Genomic DNA, 22,091 nt, shown 5'->3' with positions numbered 1-22,091 from the left:
CTGGACTGGTACCTTTTTACACCTGATACATTTCTCTTATACAGGACTGTCACCATACTGCCACTTCTGGATACGACAGTATAGGGTTGATGGTAATAAGGTGTGTCTAGCTTACCACCAGTTTCATGCTTCACTAGAAAATTATCTCCTGGCATGATGTCTGAGTACTTCGCTCCACGTTTCGAATCTGTGTACAGCTTTGCTGCACCTTTCTTTTCAGCATCGTGGTCCCTCATCTCCTGGTCGTCTCGGATTTCCTTTATTTCTGGCATTTTTGTGCGGATTTTTCTCCCAAAAAATTCTTCTGCAGGACTTTTTCCAGTGGTTGCATGAGGCGTTGCTCGATAGACAGCCACATAAGATAGCAATGCTTCTCGCCAATTTTGTACTTCAGCGTGTGCAATCCTCAATCGTTTTTCAATGGACTGATTTTGTCTCTCTACTTCTCCGTTGGCTTGCGGCCATTTCGGAGTTACTTTATGATGGTGGATACCTGTGGTCCTCATGTATTCCGCAAATGTCTCTGAAATGAATTGTGGACCATTGTCAGAGTATAATGTAACAGGTAATCCATATCTTGCGAATATCTCTGCTAATGCTTGTATTGTTTTTTCAGTGGTTGTGGACTTCAACACCACGTACTCATAGTATCTGCTGTAGTAATCTATCACTACCATAATTGATTCACCCGTCGGTAAAGGTCCAAGAAAATCAACAGCTACGTCGATCCATGGTCCTGTCGGGAGTTGCGTACTCCGGATCGGTTCTGGCGGATTACTCCTACTTGTGATTTGACATCCGTGACTAGTTTTAACAAATTTCTCTGCGTCCTTATCACAATCTGGCCACCATACCTTGGTCCTGAGGTTTTGCTTGGTACCAACAATACCTAGGTGTCCTTCATGCGCTAAGGATACGATCTTCGGTCTCAATCTTTGTGGTATCACCAATCTGCAACCTCTTAATACACACTGTCCGATGCAACAAAGTTCGTCTCTAATGGGAATGTAAGCCTTGTGAGTACACTTGTCCCATTGTCCACTCTGTATGCATTCTCTTACTTCCATGTGTTCTGGATCACGTTTGGATTCTCTCTCGACCTCCTTCGTAGTCACAGCTTTCAGTGTCGAATGAATAGCTACGAAGCGTACAAAGCTCTCTGTTTCTGTTCCCAATTCTGACTTGGATTGTGGACCACCATCCTTCACCAATCTGGACAGCGGATCTCCAATGTTTGTTTTCCCTGCAATGTGGATTACTTTATATTTGTAGGGTTGTAGTCTGAGTACCCATCTCTCTATTCTGGCACATGGTTTGGATCTAGGTGCATAGATCACCTCTAATGGCTTATGATCTGTGATGAGTTCAAATTCAATGCCGTATAAATATGCATGGAACCTCTCACAGGCCCATACAAGTCCGAGTGCTTCTTTCTCTGTCTGAGAGTATCTTCTTTCCACATCTGATAACGATCTGCTGGCATAGGCAATGATTCTTGGTCCTCCATCATGCATCTGGACCAACACGGCTCCTAAACCAACCGGGCTGGCATCCGCTATGACTTTGGTTGATGCCGCCGGATCGTAACATCCAAGAGTTTTTGCATCTGTCAGGCTTTGCTTCAGCGCTGTGAACGCTTTCTTCTGCTCAGATCCAAAATGAAATGGTACACCTTTCCTGGTTAGTTTCCTTAGTGATTCTGCCACTGTAGCGAAATTAGGAATGAACTTTGCGCAAAAATTGACCAATCCCAGGAAACTCCTCACCTCTGTTGCGTTCTGAGGTGCACGTGCCTCTGCAATAGCTTTCACTTTGGCCTCTGCAGGGTTTAGTTCTTCCCGTGTAAGTCTGTGTCCCATGAAGTCCATTTCTGACACACCGAACTGGCACTTGTTTCCATTCACGGTAAGGCCTACCTCCTGTAGTCTAGATAGTACACGCCTCAACCGTTGGTCATGCTCTTCCTTCGTTGGTGCATGGACTATGATGTCGTCAGAAATGTTGGCAACTCCAGGAATGCCTTGAATCACTCGATGGATTTCATACTGGTAGATCTCCGAAGCTGCATTAATTCCAAATGATAGTCTCTTGTAACGATACAATCCACAGTGAGTCACAAATGTTGTTACATCTCGGGAACCTGGATCCAGCTCTAATTGATGATAGCCCCATTTCAGATCAATTTTTGAGAATAACTTGCTGGTAGTTAGTTCTTGAAGTATTTCCTCCACTGTTGGTATAGGGTGTCGTTCTCTAATTATAGCTTCATTGGCCATTCTCATGTCAACACATAGTCTTATGTCACCCTTTGGTTTGGGCACAATCACTACGGGACTGACCCATTGTGTTGAATGTTCCACCGGTTCAATAATGTCTTGTTCGATCAATTCTTTAATTTTGGCTTCAACTTTCCCACGAAGTCCAAACGGAGTTCGGCGCATTGGTTGTGTCTTGGGTTTGACCGTTTCATCTACCGCTAGCTTCAATTGTTGACCTTTCAGCTTTCCTACTCCTTGGAAGACTGCGGGGAATTCTTGCTTCATATCCTCGTATGACTGAATTGAATTGACACAGCTCCAATATGAAGTATTGCCAGGTCTTGCGCTGTGCTTCTACTCAGCAATGGTTCTCCCCTCTCTTCTATGACCATAAACTCTGCTTCGGTGTACTTATCTCCAGCTTCAACAGTTGCAGTAAAACATCCAATGGTCTGCAATGGCTTGGTTGCTGTGTATGGATACAGTTTCTTGAAACACTTCTTTGAGGTACAGATGATCTTTTTCCTTTTCAACTTCTCCCATAAATGTCGATCAATCACATTACTGTCACTGCCTGAGTCTACAATGACCTGCACTGTCACTCCACCAATTATCACTGGGACCTTCTCATGATGTACTTCATTCAACGTAAATTGGTAACAACTCTGTCCCTCCTGGGTATCATCATCGTCACCGTCTATCTGGCAAATGGTATCTTTCTTTCCAGCATACTTTCCTTTCCCCCAGGCTTTGCCTTTGGAAGTTGCACTCTTCCTCTTCTGGTCTGCATTGGACTTGCTTTTGCACTTCTTTGCCAAGTGGTCCTTACCTCCACACTTTCTGCAAATTTTGCCTTTGGCCGGGCAATATGGGTCTTTTCCAAAGTGACCTCGGTTTCCACATCGATAACACTCCACGTCATGTGTCGATGTATATCTTGGCTGGTTATGGCGATGTGAGAGCCTCTTAATTTGCTGGCTTGAGTTGTCTTTCAGGGTCATGGTATGAAATTGCCCTTCAACAGCCTCTAATGCAGCAGCAATGGCTAAAGCATCGGTGAGTTCCAACTCACTCCCTCTTTCCAGTAGACGCCTTCTGAGTTTATCTGATCTACAGTGCTGTACGACTTGATCCAATAATTGGTTGTCCAAATCAGCTGGCATGTAATTGCATCCAACAGCTAGCTGGCGTAGTCTCGTCACGTACTGAGCAATTGTCTGGCCATCTTCTTGTCTCGTTTTCCGAAACAAATGGCGTTGAAATGTAGCATTCGGTGTCACTACATAGTGTGCATTTAATGCATCTACCGCTTTCCGGTACTCATCCTTTCTTCCAGTATTCAAAAGTGTCTTAAATGTTTCCCGAACTGCGGGACCAGCAGTGAAAAGAAGTAACGCCCTCCTCTGCGCTTTTTGTTCAACCGTACCGGTATCTAGAAATAGGCCACGACTGTCGGCGTAGGATTCAAATTCTTCCAGCCATGCCTTCCACTTCACACTTACAGCGCTTGCATCACCCGTTGGGTCAAAATGAGCAATTCCACTATGTGTTAGAAAGTCACCGTTTGCACCAGCCATGAGGAAATATTCCAGCCCCAAAAGTATTGAGTCAAAGAGAAAATTCTTATCACTTTGAAGTTGTCTGTAATCCTCTGTAATCTTCTTTAGTCTTTAATTTTCTTCAAGCTTCTTTCATCCTCGTCGCCAATGTCACATTTGTGGCCCGTAATGTGAAGTTAATAAAACATCAAACACAAGTTTTATCAGGTAAACTTCTCAGTGTCTTTATTTTCCAGTTTCCTTTGTTCTCCTGCTTGTGCTCTTATCTCTCTCTCATACCACGTGACTTCCGGTACATCTCATACATATTCATTATCATGACAGGTGCCTGCAACAGTCTGCTCAGAGCAATGATTGGAGCAGGTACAATAAGAACATTTAAGAGGCTTCTAGGTGGCCAAATGTGTCTGAAGAGGATGGAGGGATTTATGTTTTGTTTAAGCCACAGATCTTTCATTTGGTTTGGCACAGACATGTTGGGTTGAAAAGGCTGTTCCTGTGCTGTGCTATTCAATGAATGATTTTAAGGGGAAGTGAGATAGGCTGCGAGAAAGAGAACTATAGAAGGATGTGTAATGTGAAAACAAGCATGGTTGGAGGCTGCTCCAATGGGCTACAAATACCAGCATGGAGTAAATAACAAGTTTGTGTCTTAAATGCTGTGTCATAGTAAATGATTTTTTTAGAAGTTGGGTGAGAGAGGTAGAATCGCAAACCACAACAGTTCTGAAAAAGGTCGCCTGTAAATCAAAGGAACAGCACCTCATCTTCCACTGGCCAACCTCCAATCAAATGATATTAAAGACTATTTAAACTTGGTTCTTTTTTTTCTCCCAAATACTTTAGAGGATAATTATACTCCAAATAAGGGCGTTAAGAAAGGGTTCAGATTGAGCCATACGTGTGTAACATAACATTTGTTGACAGACAGCGTTTCAAAATGCTTACTGCCATGTATATTTTTGCTGCTACCTTTTGTTCAATTCAGTATATTCACTTTTAAACCTTCCTTGTTTTTGTTCTTTAAGCTCAAGCATAAGATAACCTAATGTTCCTGCAAACCGTGAAAGGAAATACAATCAATAAATGGATAAATTGAAACTGAACAAGGAATATTTCCATGCCAATGAAATTCAACAACTCGCCAACAGAGACAAGGTATCCAAATAAACAGGCAGACAACGGAGACAGTGAGAAAATGAAAAGTTGCTTTCTTTTGCCTGATAGTTGACAGACCGTCTTTGTCACATGTGCAGTGTCGGTGCCAGATTTTGAGGGGGGTGGGGGGGTTGCTGGTAGGGAACCTCTGCCTGAGGAGCTGTGCTCCTCCCTTGCATCTCCCTCCCACTATATTTTTCGGGCACCTGCCGACAATTTGCTCATACTTTGATGAAGGGTTCAAGCCCAAAACGTTTGTTACGCATCTTTACCTTTTCTATATAATGTTCACTGTTTGACCTGCTGAGTTTCTCTCACATCATGTTTTTTACTAATTCTGTCGAAATAACATCAATCAGCGACTCATTGCAGGAAGTCTGGAGGAACACTGACTCATGCCTGATAGTGCGGTGGTCTTCAGGATTGGTGTTCTCACATCTACACATATATAATACACCCCTTAAAGGAGGGGGGGGAAAACTTAAAATGTAAGAAATATTCAAAGGTAAAACCTAGATCCATGGCTGTCTCCAGGGCACCATTTCATTCATACCAGATCACATTCATCCTTGTCAGTGACAAACTAAACAATGTTCAACTGCAATGCTAGAGGGAATTTGAAACACGATATTGTTTTACATATGATACATGTTGCTTGATGTTAAACTGTAAAAAAAAGCCAGCGCTTTTATTTTTTAGGTGATTCCGCTGAGGTGATTATTAGAGTCCCTAAGCATCCTCCAGTCACAAAAATACAGCGGCTCCAACTCTACCAAAATCTTGACTTTAAGATCGACATGTTTGCTTTCACCTCTCTCTGTTGTCTTACTATAAAGTTGATCTATTTTCCCATGCTCTGGTCACTTCCCCTAATGTCTCAGTGTGTGACTCAATGGCAACAGTGATTAGTAACTGAAAAGTATTAAAATATTTATTATATTAAAATTATTTCAAAGATAAATGTTGGTGTGAGTCACAAATATGAAATCCCTAATAGATCTCTGAGAAATCCTATTCATTCCTGTTCATTACTGTGCAGTTAAAATCTTCCTAGAGTGGTTTGCACATAATTGAAATGTCTGTGATAATATAGTTTAGCACAGAAGTACCCTTATCCATCTAAATACTGCATTGTCATCCACACATGACTATACATTGACATGTTGTCAGTGCATATGGACATATTAATGTAGCATATTCTGTAAATTGTAAAAGATACAATGATCTTCTACCACATTTAAATCTGAGCAGCCCTCAAACATCTGTGATCTGGAGAGCTGTGAAGGCCACAATTAAGTATATATCCACACCTCTGTCCTTGTATACAGTTCAGCCACTGTTCCACATTGAAAGTTTATAAAGGTCATAAAAATAAAGAAAAGAGCTTTGAAATTCACTTGAGCGTGCTGAGATGGTTCTTTTTATTTACTTCTCTGATGTGGACACTAATTTGGCTCACCTCTTGGAATTAAGAACATTTAGTATTGTGAAGGACATTCAGTTTATTTTTTTATGTCACTGGTGTATGGTAACAAGAAGTAACAAAAGACAATAATGACTGTACTTCCGTGCAACAGAATTGGTGCCTTGGTGGCATGACCAGTATTTAATATCCACCTCTATATCCCCTTGCAAAAGTATTGGGAAGCCATCTGTTAGAACTACTGGTGAAGGTACTCCCCTGGTGCAGTGAGGTTGGAATTGCCAGAATTGAGGCCCACTTTTGATGGAGGTACTTGACATATTTCCAAATTACAGTGTGTGAAAGGGCAGTGAATCTGCTTGTGGTGATATGTAATTACACCACTAGGTCACCAGGGGTCATCCCAGTGACCTTGTATATAAAGCAGCCCAGAGCTAGAGTCCAGCCTTCCAGGTTCATCTTGCAGAGAGGCAAGACCTCTTAGTGTATATATTAGTTTATTAAAGCTGTCTTATACTCGCACTGCTGGTGTGGTTATTGTCAGTACACTGCTGGCACCAATATTCCCATGTAGATACCGTTATTTATCCTCCTTGTTGGTAAAGGAGTAAAATGTTTGGGAGGCTGGATCAGTGCAGTCAAAGTGAACCAGTGGTGGTAGGATGAATAATTAGAGAGGCAGAAAAGCGAGTCCACTTTCATGGGATGGGCTGAAGCACAACATTGAGGTCAATTTTTAGGACTTCTTGAGAATGTTGTGGAACATGGGTTTTCTTACTTCAAGATGCCCTTTGATGCAACATGATGTGCTGTGGAATAAATTGCCCAATTATGTGCTTTTTAATGTATTGGCTTAATTTGTTTTCGATTGAAGCGCAGCAACCTAGCTTCATTCAATGTTTTTTTTCATGATGGAAAAATCTCTTGGCAAATTGCACCGACTCTGTTTTTCAACTATTTCTATGCAGGTGGCAGCAGGGCCCAGTGTGCATGTAACTTGGGGTTGGCAGTGGTGGGGGCTGGGGGGTTGCTTCACTGGAGAGGAGAATCAGCTCATGATGGGGACCTATGAATTTTTAAATGAATCCTGGGCATGTTGTCCCACAATGAAAAGTTTTTCTCTCACCTTCGGGGCTGATGTATTTTTCTCACCTTCCTTCTTTAGTCTGGTACAAAGTGCTGAGGAAGGTGGGAGAGGTGAAGTGACACCCCCCCCCCCACCCCGCATCGCAGCATAAATCTTCCCATTTGCTGGTCCAAGAGGAGAGTACCATCAAGTTCCTATTGATGCTGATGCTGTTAGTCCCTGATTGATGATTATGTCTGATCAATGTCCAGTGGTGCTTGATCACAAATGATAGAGCTACAATTGGATACTGCTGGCGATAGAACAGGAATTGGACATGTACCATTTGAAAGGCTTACATGACTGATCCTGTAATTTATGGAGAGTTAAATTCTTACTGAGCTTTAGCAATTGTATCCTAGGAATTACCATGGACAACATTAGCAAATGGATTCTTATTTCACTTTTACATCTATTCACTAACTTAACCCTTTAGACTCTGTGTCCTGGCTTTGTGGGACTAACAAGAAGTGCATTTACTCCATGTTTTATACTGAACCACCAGCTGATTATTACTGGTGTTCGCACTGTAGAAGTTTATCCATGGACACATTTTGGAGTACGGTGTATATTATGAAAGGTTAAAAATGGCCAGGGTCCAAAAGATTAATCAAAAGCCTCTTCATTTTTGCAGGAGAACAATGTTTACAGAGGGATGCATTTGTAATGGTAAATGGTGATATTGCTAGCTGTCATATCTAGGCTAATATAACCTCTGTTGCTATCCTAACCAAGACATGACTGACATTAACCTTTTCATCAATCATCAAACAGGCCTCCAGCCAAATCTGAACAACGGTAGACAACGATTGTGTGTGACAGTTTCTTTCTCCTGTTGTATTCTGTCAATGTTATTTTGGTTGCAAACTTGACATTTTTTTTTCTTTTCCAATCTCTTTATTGTTTTTTTGAGAAAAATAATATCAGGTACCTAGATACATATGAAATAATGCTTAAGTAAAGTAAAATAAAATTACAGATTGTAAACAATGGTAAACAAGGTACATATAATCCATGTTACTAAGAAAAACTAAAAGAAAATCTATAACTAATCTAACTTCAAAGCCCAACCTTTTATATGAGCGATTATTGGAAAGTCAGGTGTCAACTACAGTTAAATCTCATTAGAACGTGTTAGTTGGGGTTCAAGATTTCATACTGCGTTATAGCCGAGTCGCGGAACAGATGGATCTATGCCATGGTTCAGGAAGCAGGAAAACAGAATACTGTGACTCAAACCCTATAATAAGACCTTTAAGGCCTTTAAACTCCACATATTAACATACACATCTTGTAAAAGAGTCAGAAGTGTCCATTTTTGAGTTTGTGGTTGTTAGCCTGGCATCCTAAAATCATTGTTTGGGATCCATAGACACCCGTGTGATAAGCAATTCTGCGGATTAACAAATTGCATTCTAATGAGGTTTCACTGTATTGATTTTGATACTAATAGGTTCAGAAAAAATGAAAAAGGAAAGGAAGAAGAAAGACAAATAAAGACCAAAAATAATCAAACTATAAATTTTAAAAATAATTGAAAAGAAAACCCCAAAGAAAGAGAAAAAGGAATTTATGTAGTTGAACACCTAATTTTCTCGAGAAAGAGAGTGAGAGAGAGAGAGAGGAACAACATCTTTCCACTGCAGCAGAATGAGTCTCCTAGCAATCAGAGAAGCAAAAGCAATTATGTGGGATTGAGATGGAGTCAAAATTAAGTCCATTGGTCCATTCATTCCAAAAATAGCAATAAACGGGCTTGGAGTCAGATTTATACAACCCTGACAAATCTTACCACTAAATTACAATCACCTTTATTAGTTATATCACTCTAAAGGCTTATATGTTTGGAAAGGGTTATGTAATCATTGTTGAAATCACATTGCATGTTTTTGTAAAATCCCAATTTGCAAGTGAACCATACACGCCATTTAATTATTTTTCTTTGTTTGTTTATTATTAATTAACTTGTATTGCTATATTAGTGAACTAGACCTAAATAATGGGGCATGAGAAGGAAGTTTTCTGACAATATAAAATCTGACTATGCGGTTAATGATGAAAAGGAGGCTTCTGCTTGCTGGAATGAGGAGACAATCAAGTTAGTTGAGCAGAAAGTGGCAAATGAGTGTAATTATTCATTGGAAAAGAAATGTTGACCTGGAAAGTGTGTTTTTTAAAAATATTTTATTTTTCACACTATGAACCATACTGACCAAAATACACACAAACATTTCCCTCTTGAATATACACAGTGTCATTTTCTCACCTTTTCCCCCTCCCTCCTTCACCCCCCTCCCCACCCACTCAACGTTCAACCTATATGATACATTAAACCCATTAAAGAATGACATCACACAATGAAAATAAACAAGAAATTTGTGTCTTCCACTTTTACATACTGGGTCAGTTCATTTTGTCTTCTCCTTCTGTCATTTTAGGCGGTGGAGGTCCGCGGTAGGACTTCTCTGTTGTGTTCCATGTACGGTTCCCAAATTTGTTCGAATACCGTAATGTTATTTCTTAAATTATATGTTATTTTTTTTCCAATGGAATACATTTATTCATTTCTATGTACCATTGCTGTATTCTCAGGCTATCTTCCAATTTCCAGGTTGACATAATATATTTTTTTTCTACAGCTAAGGCTATCATAATAAATCTTTTTTGTGCTCCATCCAAATCGAGTCCAAGTTCTTTACTTCTTATATTACTTAGAAGAAAGATCTCTGGATTTTTTGGTATGTTATTTTTTGTGATTTTATTTAATACCTGGTTTAGATCTTCCCAAAACTTTTCCACTTTCTCACATGCCCAAATTGCATGTACTGTTGTTCCCGTTTCCTTCTTACAGCAAAAACATCTGTCTGATACTGCAGAGAAATATTAGGCAGCAATTGTTTCAAACATTCTTAAAATAATTAGGTTTTTGTAGCACTAAAGCTGTGCTCTGCTCCATGCCCTGATCCATGACCTCTTTGAGCCTCCATTGTGATAGCAATGTAATAGCAATGCCATTGCTTGTGTGGATCTGGGAGAAGGAGGTAGCAGGACCATGATCTGTCATCACTCCTCTGCAGGGTGTTACGTCCTGGCTGTCCTGTGCAATGGTCTTATATTGGTTTAAATTGTTTGTAGAGCGCAGCTATCACCAAAGATGATAGTGGCCTCATTCGGCAGACTAGACTTTGATGGTTGCAGGCTCTGAGGAAGCAGGAGAACCCAGTGAATAGAATCCTACAGGGTAGGAGGCCAGGCGCCAGCTCAGAAATCACTGGCCCCTTGCTGCTGCCAAGTCACTTCAGGGAACCATGTATGGTGAATCATGCTACAAGCAGGGTAGCTTCCTACTTGGCTTTGGGTTTTGAGCAAGGCACCAAGAAAGGTGACTTAGATGGTTCAATCTTACTGAACAAGGCAGGACACCACATAATTGCAGGGGTTATGAGGGCAAAGGCAGTTCTGGATTGACATATGGGCTGAGATGGTTGCAGTTCAGGGTGTCATCATCTAGGAGGCCTTGGTCTCCTGCTAAAAAATAATTACCATTAATTTTATTTCATTTGTAGCAATAAAAATCAGGGGTGCATGTAGGTCAAAATAACGTGTAGGTCAAAATAACGCATATCCAAAATTCAGGAACACATTGATGGGAGTGCCGAACGCACTCACCCTTGATTTTACTATCTAGGCCCAGTTGTGTAGTAACATTAACCATTAATGTATAACATTTGCACAAGTTTTCACGCGAGATTTTCCCGCATGGCCGATTTTCAACTTACGGGAATTCTGAATTCTTTTCACGATTCCCACAATTGCGCACGCTAGCGAGAGCTCCGAGATTACTGTCTGTCATAAATAGCATGCATTTTGAGAACAAGTGAGGACTCTTTTATATCATTGTGAATTGCAATAATATTTAATTTTGACTTTTTTGCAAAAATAATACTGAGTAAATGGTATCAAAGTGGTGCTAGTAAATGAAAGCAACAAAAGGAACAGAAGGAAATACAGGAGTGTTTAGAGCCCATCACATCATTTGGCTTCGTACAGAAACAGCCCTACATAATCCCTCAGATACAGAACATTTGTGTTTACTAACAGAAGAAAATCAAGTAGACTACACTGAGCAGTCTGAAGAACAAGCAGTTTATATGCAGAACACAGCCTCACAAGAACTTCAAGGAGAACTGTTATCAATTAGGGTGTGCAAACTGGATTGAAACATGAGTCTAACTTGTCAATTTGGCAGGCTATCTACCCATGTGCAGGCCAATTGGTGGGTAGACTTTAAACAAAAGCTGCACAGGTGGGCAAAACACCTCAGAGGTGGATTGCTGACCCATTTAGACATACTGTGTAGCTGCTGCTACTCAATTTGTAATCGAAAGGGATGGCTGCCCGAGTGGAAGATGACATCAGTGCATGTGTGCGCGTATGCTTGCATGCATGTTTGCAGGAGGTTCGAGTGTGATGAGTGAGCAGCTCAGGTTAGATTGCTGTGATAATAAGTATGTGTTCATAAAGTGAATATAGATCAGTTTTAGCAACTTCCGGCAGGGATACCAATGATTTCCGGCGGGTGCGTGACGCATCAGGCACCTGCTTCACCAGAGGGGCAGGATTGCTCTTAAATTGGCCAGTCACTATTTGACTGGCCAATTTAGAGTCCTGTGTGTAAGTGGCTGCAGGGGCCCACTACACAGGTAGGAAACATGGGCCTCGAGCAGCCACAGTTTGTAAACCCCTAGTAACTATCACTACAAGTACAGAAACTTCTGGAGAAAGTGATAATGAAGTGACAGGACCACAGCCAAAGAATTAACACAAGGCGCTGAAGGAACATCCCACGAGATAGTTCAAGGTCATTACCATCTTAAAAATGGAAAACAAAGCAAATGAGTCAGTGAAAACCCTAGCATTGCAGACACAAAAATACCAAATGTTCATGCTATTAGTGATTTCAGAGACAATAATGATGTAGATTTATGGACCGCAATGAACAACAAGGAAATATCATTCTGGATTGAGAAGTCGGAATGTCAGCCTTGGGATGGACCTTGACCAATTCAAAGCGAACATACAAAAACCAAGTCCAGTTCTGCTCAAAGAATTTATTCCATTCCACCAAAGTAAATGCAGAAACATATCCTCGAGAATAGCTCATGTATTCTCCCACCAAAAGAAAAGTCAACTGTTTTGTGTGCAAACTTTTCTCTAACCAAACTACCTCAACTACAGCTTTGGCTTCTACAGGATTCAATGATTGGTATCACACTTACCTTGTTCAAAACCACAAAATTTCTAAAAATCATATGAACTCCATGCTAACATACATAAAAGAAAGGATGGACAAACACTCATATCAAAATGCGAAGATGAAATCAAAGCAGAGCAGGATTACTGGAGGCACATACTTGAGTTATTGCAGTGATTTCCCTTTTGGCAGAACGTGGCTAGGCATTTAGTTCATCAAACAATGGTAACATCTTTGGATTGCTTGAATTAATTGCCAAATTTGATCTCTTCCTGCATGCTCATATAAATCAAAATGGAAGTAAAGGCTCTGGTCAGCCATTGTACTTATCCAAAACTCTATGTGAAGAGGTAATAAAGTTTGAGAAGCAATACTGAGCAACATCAAATAGGCAAGTTATTTCAGTAGTTCCATCTTCTGATAGATACATTTCTCCTAGTGACGGATTACCAGTTGAATGCTTTCTGAGGTTTTTCGAACTGAAAGATCACACCGGTGAAAGTATGGATGAGCTGATATTGAACTACTTCAGTGGACTTGAAATTGATTTCAGTAAATGTAGAGGACAGTCATATGACAATGCAGCCAATGTGGCTGGAAAGTATAATGGTGTTCCACAAAAAATCTGGAAAGGAACATGTTTGCAAAGTTTATACCATGCGCTGGATGTTCCTTAAATCTAGTTGGATGAACTACAGTTGACTCATACTTGGATGCAGTGAATTTTTTTTGGCACAATAAATGAGCTCTATTGTTTTTTTTCTCAGTTCAGGGTCGCCACCCCTATAACACGCTGATGGACCCCTCTAACATTTGTTCTGGCGTTGATCCTGTCTCAGCTTCTACAAAAAGATGAGCAAAGGTAAAAAAATTCTTGCCTCCAGAGTGAAAAGGTCTTAATGTTACGGCCCCAGAGGACCCCTAAACCCAGCAGCAATAGAAATTCACCAAGATAAGTGATTGCTTAAACAGAGGTTTCTTTTAATTTTCTTTAAACATGAAAACTGGATTAAACTTTAACATTATTATTACTATTAACCCACTTCTAATTATAAGTGCTCGTGTATGTAATGTGTTTATGTTCAGAAAAGTTCTTTAATTCGCAGTCCAATCTCACTTTTCATTCCTCCAAGTTAATTGGTATCAGGCAATTCTTATACTGCATAGAATTTAACATTTATGAATCTTCACCAGGCTTTGGTGCTTGAAAGGTAAATGGTTACTGCTCAGGAAGGTTCTTGTCGGTTTTCAGAGAGAGATGTGTTGCTCATTGGACACAAACTGATTCATTCTAATCAGTCACTTCAGTGTCTTGATGAAGAAACTTGCCCCATCAGAGTTTTCCAGAGAGATAACCACTTTCTTTTAGGTCACCACAGAGTTCCTTTTCTGTTTCCTTTATTTCAAGTGAAGCATTATACAGCCAGCCATCTCCGCTTGTATGGACAACAAGCGCTTTGAACTAAGCCCTCACAACCTGTCTTCAAAATGGGGTTTTTCCACAAGCTTGCCAGCTTGTCCCGTTCCAGTTCCAGCTGCTGCTGCTGAACTGCAGACCTGAATTCTCTCTCTCTCTCTCTCTCCCTCCCTCCCTCTCTCTCTCTCCCCTCTCCCTCAGAGAAAACCACATGACACTTTTAGAACAGCAAACTGCACTCAGACTGCAGCACCTGACCCGATCTTCTGAGTTCATTCATCTGTTGCTTTCCAAAACAATAATACATTACTCCACAGCAGGTCCAATAAACACCTACTTGTGAAGTCCTTCAGCAAAGCTGTTTCCATTGACTTTATAAAGGCACTGGGAGCCTGGACTGTGTGACTTGAGCAGAGCTCTGGCATTTTAAATGAGATCTGTAGTGAAGTGTTTGTTTGTGACCTACACTAAAAAAACCCACAATTTAACATAACATAACATAACGTAACAATTACAGCACGGAAACAGGCCATTAGGCCCTTCTAGTTCGCACCGAACCAAACACCCCTTTCTAGTCCCACCTCCCTGCACAATGCCCATAACCCTCCATCTTCTTCTCATCCATATACCTGTCCAACCTTTTCTTAAATAATACAATTGACTCCGCCGCCACTATTTCTCCCGGAAGATGATTCCACACAGCTACCACTCTCTGAGTAAAGAAGTTCCCCCTCATGTTACCTCTAAACCTCTGCCCCTTAATTCTTAACTCATGTCCTCTTGTTTTAATCTTTCCTCCTCTTAACGGAAATAGTCTATCCACATCCATTCTGTCTATCCCTTTCATTAACTTAAATACTTCTATCAAATCCCCTCTCAACCTTCTACGCTCCAAAGAATAAAGACCCAATCTGTCAAATCTCTCCCCATACTCCAGATGCTTAAACCCAGGCAACATTCTGCTAAACCTTCTCTGCACTCTCTCCACTCTGTTTATATCCTTCCTATAATTAGGCGACCAGAACTGCACACAGAACTCCAAATTAGGCCGCACCAACGTCTTATACAATCTCAACATCACCTCCCAACTCCTATATTCCATGCAATGATTGATAAAGGCCAGCATACTAAAAGCCTTCTTCACCACCCTATTCACGTGAGTTTCTACCTTCAGGGAATGATGTACCGTTACTCCTAAATCTTTCTGCTCTTCTGTATTCCTCAATGCTCTCCCATTTACCACATATGTCCTATTCTGATTCTTCTTACCAAAATGAAGCACCTCACACTTATCAGCATTAAATTCCATCTGCCATTTTTCAGCCCACTTTTCTAAGCAGCCCAAATCCCTCTGCAATCCTTGAAAACCTTCTTCATTATCCACTATTCCACCTATCTTAGTATCTCCTTTAAAACATATCTACATTCAATGTAATATATAACATAATCTGTCACACTAAACATTTATCAGACACAAGATGGGAGGCTCATGCCAAAGGTACTGCAGATATTAGTGAAAGTTATGCAATGTTGTTGAAGCCCTCAGTCATATTTACTGTGATGAAACTGAATAAGAAGATACTATATGACAGGCTGAAAATCCTCTGCAGAAAATAGAAGAATTTGAATTCATTTTCATGCTTCACCTTTGGATAATTTTATTAGACCAATTTCATAAAGTTAACAAGGCCTTCCAAAGTTCATAAATTTCATATGCAAATATTTACAGCTCGCTATTGCAGTTTGTATCAAGCACTTGTGCTAATTTTGATTTAACTGAACAACAAGAAAAAAAATTGCTGAATGTAGAAAGTTGTTGTTTTTGTTCATCCTTCGTAGTCAAAGATGACCATGGCTTCAAAGTCGAATTTGAGATTGGTGGCTGTGAGTCTGGAAGTGACTGGTGAGGCCAATCCGGGCCCTGAAGACTCACTCACATGTGGGACACAAGTGGGTGGGTGCTGTCGTGGCAGTGGATGCTGCTCGGGCCTTGCACACAGCATGCTTTCGTCGTGCCTCGATCATGCGCCTGACTTCAGCTGCACGGGCTCCTTTGGTGATCTTGCTGTGCCAAGTTGGACGGTCAAGGGCAAGGGTCTCCCACATGTTGATGTTGACTCCCAGGCCTTTGAAGGATGCTTTGAGGCAGTCTTTATAACATTTCTTCTGCCCCCCCGACTGAGTGCTTGCCCTGACACAATTCTCCATACAGCAGCTGCTTAGGAAATTGGCTGTCTGGCATTCTGACCACCTGTCCAGCCCATCTGGGTTGGGCTTTCAGCTGGAGGGTGTAGACGCTGTAGAGCCCAAAACTGTCAAAAGAAGGAAAAGTACAAAAAAAACAAATCAATGATGGGGAAGCACCCGAAGCCTTAGATGAACTTTATCCAAGAGACAGGTTCAGGGTAAATTCAGTTATCCCTGTCATGGAAGGTCTTGAAGCCAATCTGGACAGAAGGGCAACCGTGTATAGGACTGTAGCTGGCAGTTTTTCATTTTTGGTGAACCTGCAAGCATCTAACGAAGAGATTCACAATGATGTCAAGATGTTGATACAAGATGTTGACCTTGCACTTCACCCCGTACATCAAACAACATCACCCTGAGAAAGAAAATCAGCTACTAAGGTATGTATCAAATAATATTCTGGAAGAAAATTTGGACACCTTTTCCAAATGTGGAAACAATTTTCAGATTGTTCCTGTGTTTAATGGTTACTAACTGTACTGGCAGAAGATTATTTTCTAAACTAAAAAGGATTAAGAATTATCTACAGTCAACAATGTCCCAAAATCGGTTGTCTGATCTGAGCATTCTCTACATAGAAAATGATGAATTGTGTCTTACTGATTTTAATGACATAATTGATGTTTGCATCCAAAAAAGCTTGAAACTGTTCTGACTTTGTACATAGTGTAATTTTGAAATATAGCTCGAATGTTCTGTGTGAATATCTTCATTAATTCCATACTTTTGTAAACTTATTAAATGTTATAAATTTATAAACAATATTTTTTATCAATGCTAACATTTCAGCAATGTTCTAATTTCATTGAGTAGATGAGAAGCAACTGAGGTTTTGTTTCTCATGATCAGATGCTATTGAGTTTGGGCTTCCCAAGGTCTCCTAGTCCAGGGCCTCCAGTTGTGTTAATCTGGCACTGGGCACAGGAAGCTGTAGGGGAAGCAATGAGATCCACAAGCACTTGATGTCTCTGAATAGATTCACTTATGCTTCTCATTCTTGTTTTAATTGTGCTGGTATAAAGGCTCCTCTAACTTGTTTGAATACATGAGGAAGGGTGTATTAAATAGGGTGTATGGCAGTGATGGTAGCAAACAAAACATCTTTCCTGAAGTATTCATGGAAGTTGAAGATATGTATATACAATCATAGTTACAATGTAGATCTCTAGCCTATCAAGTGCACATGCTCAGTCATTACTCAATATTATAGTTTATGGCATTATACAAATTACCATCATGTACCATTTTTGAAATAAAATATTTCTTCTTTGTAACTGGACATTTTATTTTTGAAATTATAACAGAAGGATTTGATGAGGATGTATCCTCCCTCATTTGATAAATGGATACTGTAGGTGTATCGCCTATGTTGGTATGTCACTGAAAATTCTTGAAAACTTCTATAGGTGTACCAGGGAGAGCATTCTGGATGGCTGCATCACTGTCCGGTATGGAGGTGCCAACACTCAGTACAATAAAAAAGAACACCAGAGGGTTGTTAACTCGGCCTGCAACATCGCAGATACCAGTCTTCCCTCCATTGAGGACATTTACAAGATGTAGTGTCTTAAGAAAGCAGCCTCTGTCCTCAAGGATTCCCACTACCCAGGGCATGCCCTCTTCACTCTGCTACCATAAGTAAAAAACTACAGGAGTCTAAAAATTAGCGTCTTCTCTGCCATCTGATTCCTGAAGGATTAATGAACCACAAACACTACCTTACTTTGAATTTTTCTTTTCCTTGCACATTCTTTATTTATTTTGTACTGGGGTTTATATCAGTGTTTGCATTGTGATGCTACCACAAAGCAACAAATTTTGTGACATGCTCATGACTATAAATTCTGATTCTGAGGTTGAGATATGATAGAGCGATGCAATGAACAGTCCCATCTTGCAAATACCAAGCAGAAGTATAGCTTCACAAAATTGCATCGATCATCCTTCATCAAAAACAAAAGGGAGAAAGCTTTCCTGGGTCTTCTCTCTTTTCAAATGGAAAAGCAAAAGATGTGCTCCTCCAATTAATTCAGATGATATTACCATACAAAAATAGAGCAGTTGTTCTGGTCCAGGAGTCAAACAAGAGTCAACATTGGGCATCATATTTAGAATAAAGGATAAACATCTGACCATCTGTATTTTTTTTCCATTTGCAAAACAGAAAAAAAATCTGTTCAAGTCCTGCTGCGCTGGATCTGAACTTGACATATTTTTTTTCCAAATTATATATTGCAGCTGCTTCTCAATGCTTCAGTAAAAACATCCGTATTACATAAACCAAAAAAAAAATGTTTTGGGGTAAGAGAGAACAGATCAAACAATCCCTCCCAGGTAAACTGTCCTCCCCTCCAATCTGCAGGTGTTGATGACCAAATGTTTATCTTTTTTGGCAAAGAAGCAAAATAACTTTGGTGCTGTGCAATGTGTTATTTGTTCAGGTTCTTTGCTGAATAGTTACTGAATCCAATTACATGTAGGAGGCCAATGAAAGAGCCTCTTTGGTTAGAAAGAAACATAGATGCTGTTATTCTCTTAGGTGCATACCATAGAGAACTCAACAGTGGGAAGGAGCTAGAGGAACAATGTTATGGGAAATTTACAGAAATATATAAAATAAAATTACAAAATTGTGAAGATGAGAGTTCTCAATTAACAGAATCTACCAAAATGTTAGGGTGTAAAGGGAAAGAATAAGAGGAATTCTGAATTGTATGCAGAAGATCTTTCTTGATTAATGCATCTCCAGTTCTCCTGAAACTAGTACCAGAGATGAAATCGGGCCACTGTGAGTGCCCATGGGGCTGTGTTCATAATATTTTCATGATTAGAATACCCGTGTAAAACTTAGGGTATTGTGAGCCTTTGCTCTGCAGCAGGACCTAACTTTTTATTAATGCCTCCACTCAACTGCGCTGTGTTCTGTGTTCCACGTTGCATTAATTCCTAGTCCATGATATCTGTATTCCAGGTAATAATTGCTGGGCTCCTGAATTGAAAGGTAGAGTAGGAGATTGATCACACTGTCAGAGGTTGAGGACTTTATATGGAAAGATTCTTCACTGCATCTGGTCTTACAGCCCCAGGAGAGAGAAAAAAAAAGCCATTTATTTTGTGTTGCTTGGACAGTATTTTATCATAAGCGTTTGCTAGGAAGATGATGGCAAGAAATGAAATCGTAGAATATGTTAAAATTAAAATAGTCCATTGTCATAAAGACATGAAAAGCAGATTGGCTTTCCCAACTACATTCCAACTGACAGCATGCAATGAAAATCGATAATGGCCTTTTGCATCCTCTTCACATTTTGACAAATGACAGATGTTGGCACTTCCTCACTCAGAAACAGCATTTTATGGTTTTTTTTTATTCTCGTATTTGGCTGCTGCAGTGTTTGTACCTTGCAGTCAAAGTCATTTTTTTTTGTTTGATGGTTGATCAGATAGGTTGGTATTTGAAGGCAATTATCCCAGAAGGTGAGCATCAGTGATTTTGCTCTCGGTCAAAGGACATGTTGCTCTTATGCTAGCTAGACCATTCTCATGCATCTATCTGGATTAATTTTAATCTCTGGTCTTGAAAAATGATCCCACCTTGAAACAGCGACTGTCTATTTCTCTCCATGGATGCTGCCTGACATGTTGAGTACCCTCAGCTTTTAATTGCTTGCTGAGGTTTCCATCATCTGCAGATCCTCTATGTTCACTTGATTTTACTTACCGCATTTGACAGAGAATAGGACCCCACTTTTTCCCCAAAAAACTGCCTCAAAAACCACCCCAAGTCCTATATACAAAGGTGACATTTTGGTGCCTCTATTTTACAAGATGATGACAGGAGGAAAGCGCTCAAACTACTCACCTGTGCTCTCCGGAGTCACCGTCATGCACTTCCCCTGGTAAGAAGGCTCCCTGTCTCTCTCCTTCCTGCCTGCCAGCACTCTCTCTCTCTCTCTCTCTCTCTCTCTCTCTCCTTCTCCCTCCCATTGCTTGCTTCCTCCCTCCTGTCACTCACTCTCACTCACTGTGCCCTGATGATCAGGCTTTGTTTGACGAGCACAGCTAGCGAACAGATTGAATGAGGTGCAGGGGCGGATGGCAGTGAGCGAGAGGCTCAGGCCTGAGCCTCTTGCTCACTGCCATCTGCCCCTACACCTCACTCAATTTGCTCGGGGGTCCCGTTGCTCGCTCCCTCCCATCACCCGCTCTCGTCGAGCAAAGCCTGATCATCGGGGCCCAGTACTCCCCTAAAGCTCTGTGGGAGAGAGAGCGAGTGACGGGAAGGAGGGACAGAGTAATTGATGGGAGGGAGGGAGGGAGGGGAGGAGGTACCGAGTGATGGGACCTCTGAGCAAAGGTATTTGTTTTGTTATTCATCTGAACTCATTTTGCTGGCACAACACTATCAATAGACCTTGCTCAAACCTTGGAAGTTTTGGAGGTGCTCTTCAAAACCAGGCTTTATTTTCTTTGCTAATTGATTTAATGGTTCACAATTCAGAAAATGCATAATGCCATTTTCTTCTTTTTCTAGTTAGTTGGAGCACCTTATTCCAAAAATACAGAGATTTTTTTCTGCCTCAAACTCTATTCATTTTATACATCTATTCGATGAAATGGTTTAAGAAGAGAATTTCATGCTCTTCACTTTACAAAGCAGAAGCACAGAGATCACCTGATGCTTTCCTCGCTGGTAGAATTTTTACCCTTATTTCATTTGCATTATTTCAATTAGCTGTGTCTGGATTTTCTGCTACAATGAACTTCCATCCAGGTTCCAGAAGAATTATAGTTATGACATAATTATAATTCATTTTATATGCCATTATTTGAAATGTGAAACAGTAACATCAATAAACATCCTTCTCATTGCAGTTTACCTGCATGAGCATATGACAATGAGAAGTAACTCCTTTTCAACTGACCTTGCTTGGTATTTGCTGAAATTCTATAAAGGAAAGGGGCGCTGTGTATGAGACCTACTCTTGGGCATTCTTCAACCATCTGACTCAGCAATAAGAGTTCATTTTGTTTGGAATGATTGCCATGGAGTACCAAGTGATAAAAGTGAATCGAAGTAAACACAGCAGAGGTAAAGCCAATGTATGAAATCATCCCATTGATAGTCTGTGCAGACATTTTTCATTGATGTTGAATCTTGACCTGTAGGTGTTATATGTCTGCAGCTCATGGGTAGCATTCAATACCAGCCTGGTAACAGTTATGGAGAACTTTTCCTGAATACAAAGGAAAACGGAGGAAGAGAGGAGATGTGTGAGGGAGGAGCGCAGGCAAGAAGAGCCCATAGGTGGATACAGGTGGGAGGGTAGCTCTTTGATAGGTGAGGGAAGAGAAGGAGGAGGAAAAGAGAAAGATGGATATAGAAACAGAGGGACTCAGGGAAGACGGTTAACAGAAATTGGAGAAATCAATGGGAAAAACAGGTGTGCACCTGAATAAAAGGTTGGAGGGGAAATAGGGCCAATAGCTGGCCATTTGGCACTTAGAACCTGCTCACAATTTATTATGATCATGGTTACTTCTTGTGATAGTACAGATTCTATCACCAATGTGTATATGTACATATGTACAGATTGTAGTCTGATTGGCTGAGAGTGTAGCCACACCTCCTGGCAGGTCTTAAAGGGT

The sequence above is a fragment of the Narcine bancroftii genome, chromosome 6 (assembly GCF_036971445.1).
Source record: "Narcine bancroftii isolate sNarBan1 chromosome 6, sNarBan1.hap1, whole genome shotgun sequence".
Taxonomy (NCBI): domain Eukaryota; kingdom Metazoa; phylum Chordata; class Chondrichthyes; order Torpediniformes; family Narcinidae; genus Narcine; species Narcine bancroftii.
This window is presented reverse-complemented; position numbering follows the sequence as displayed.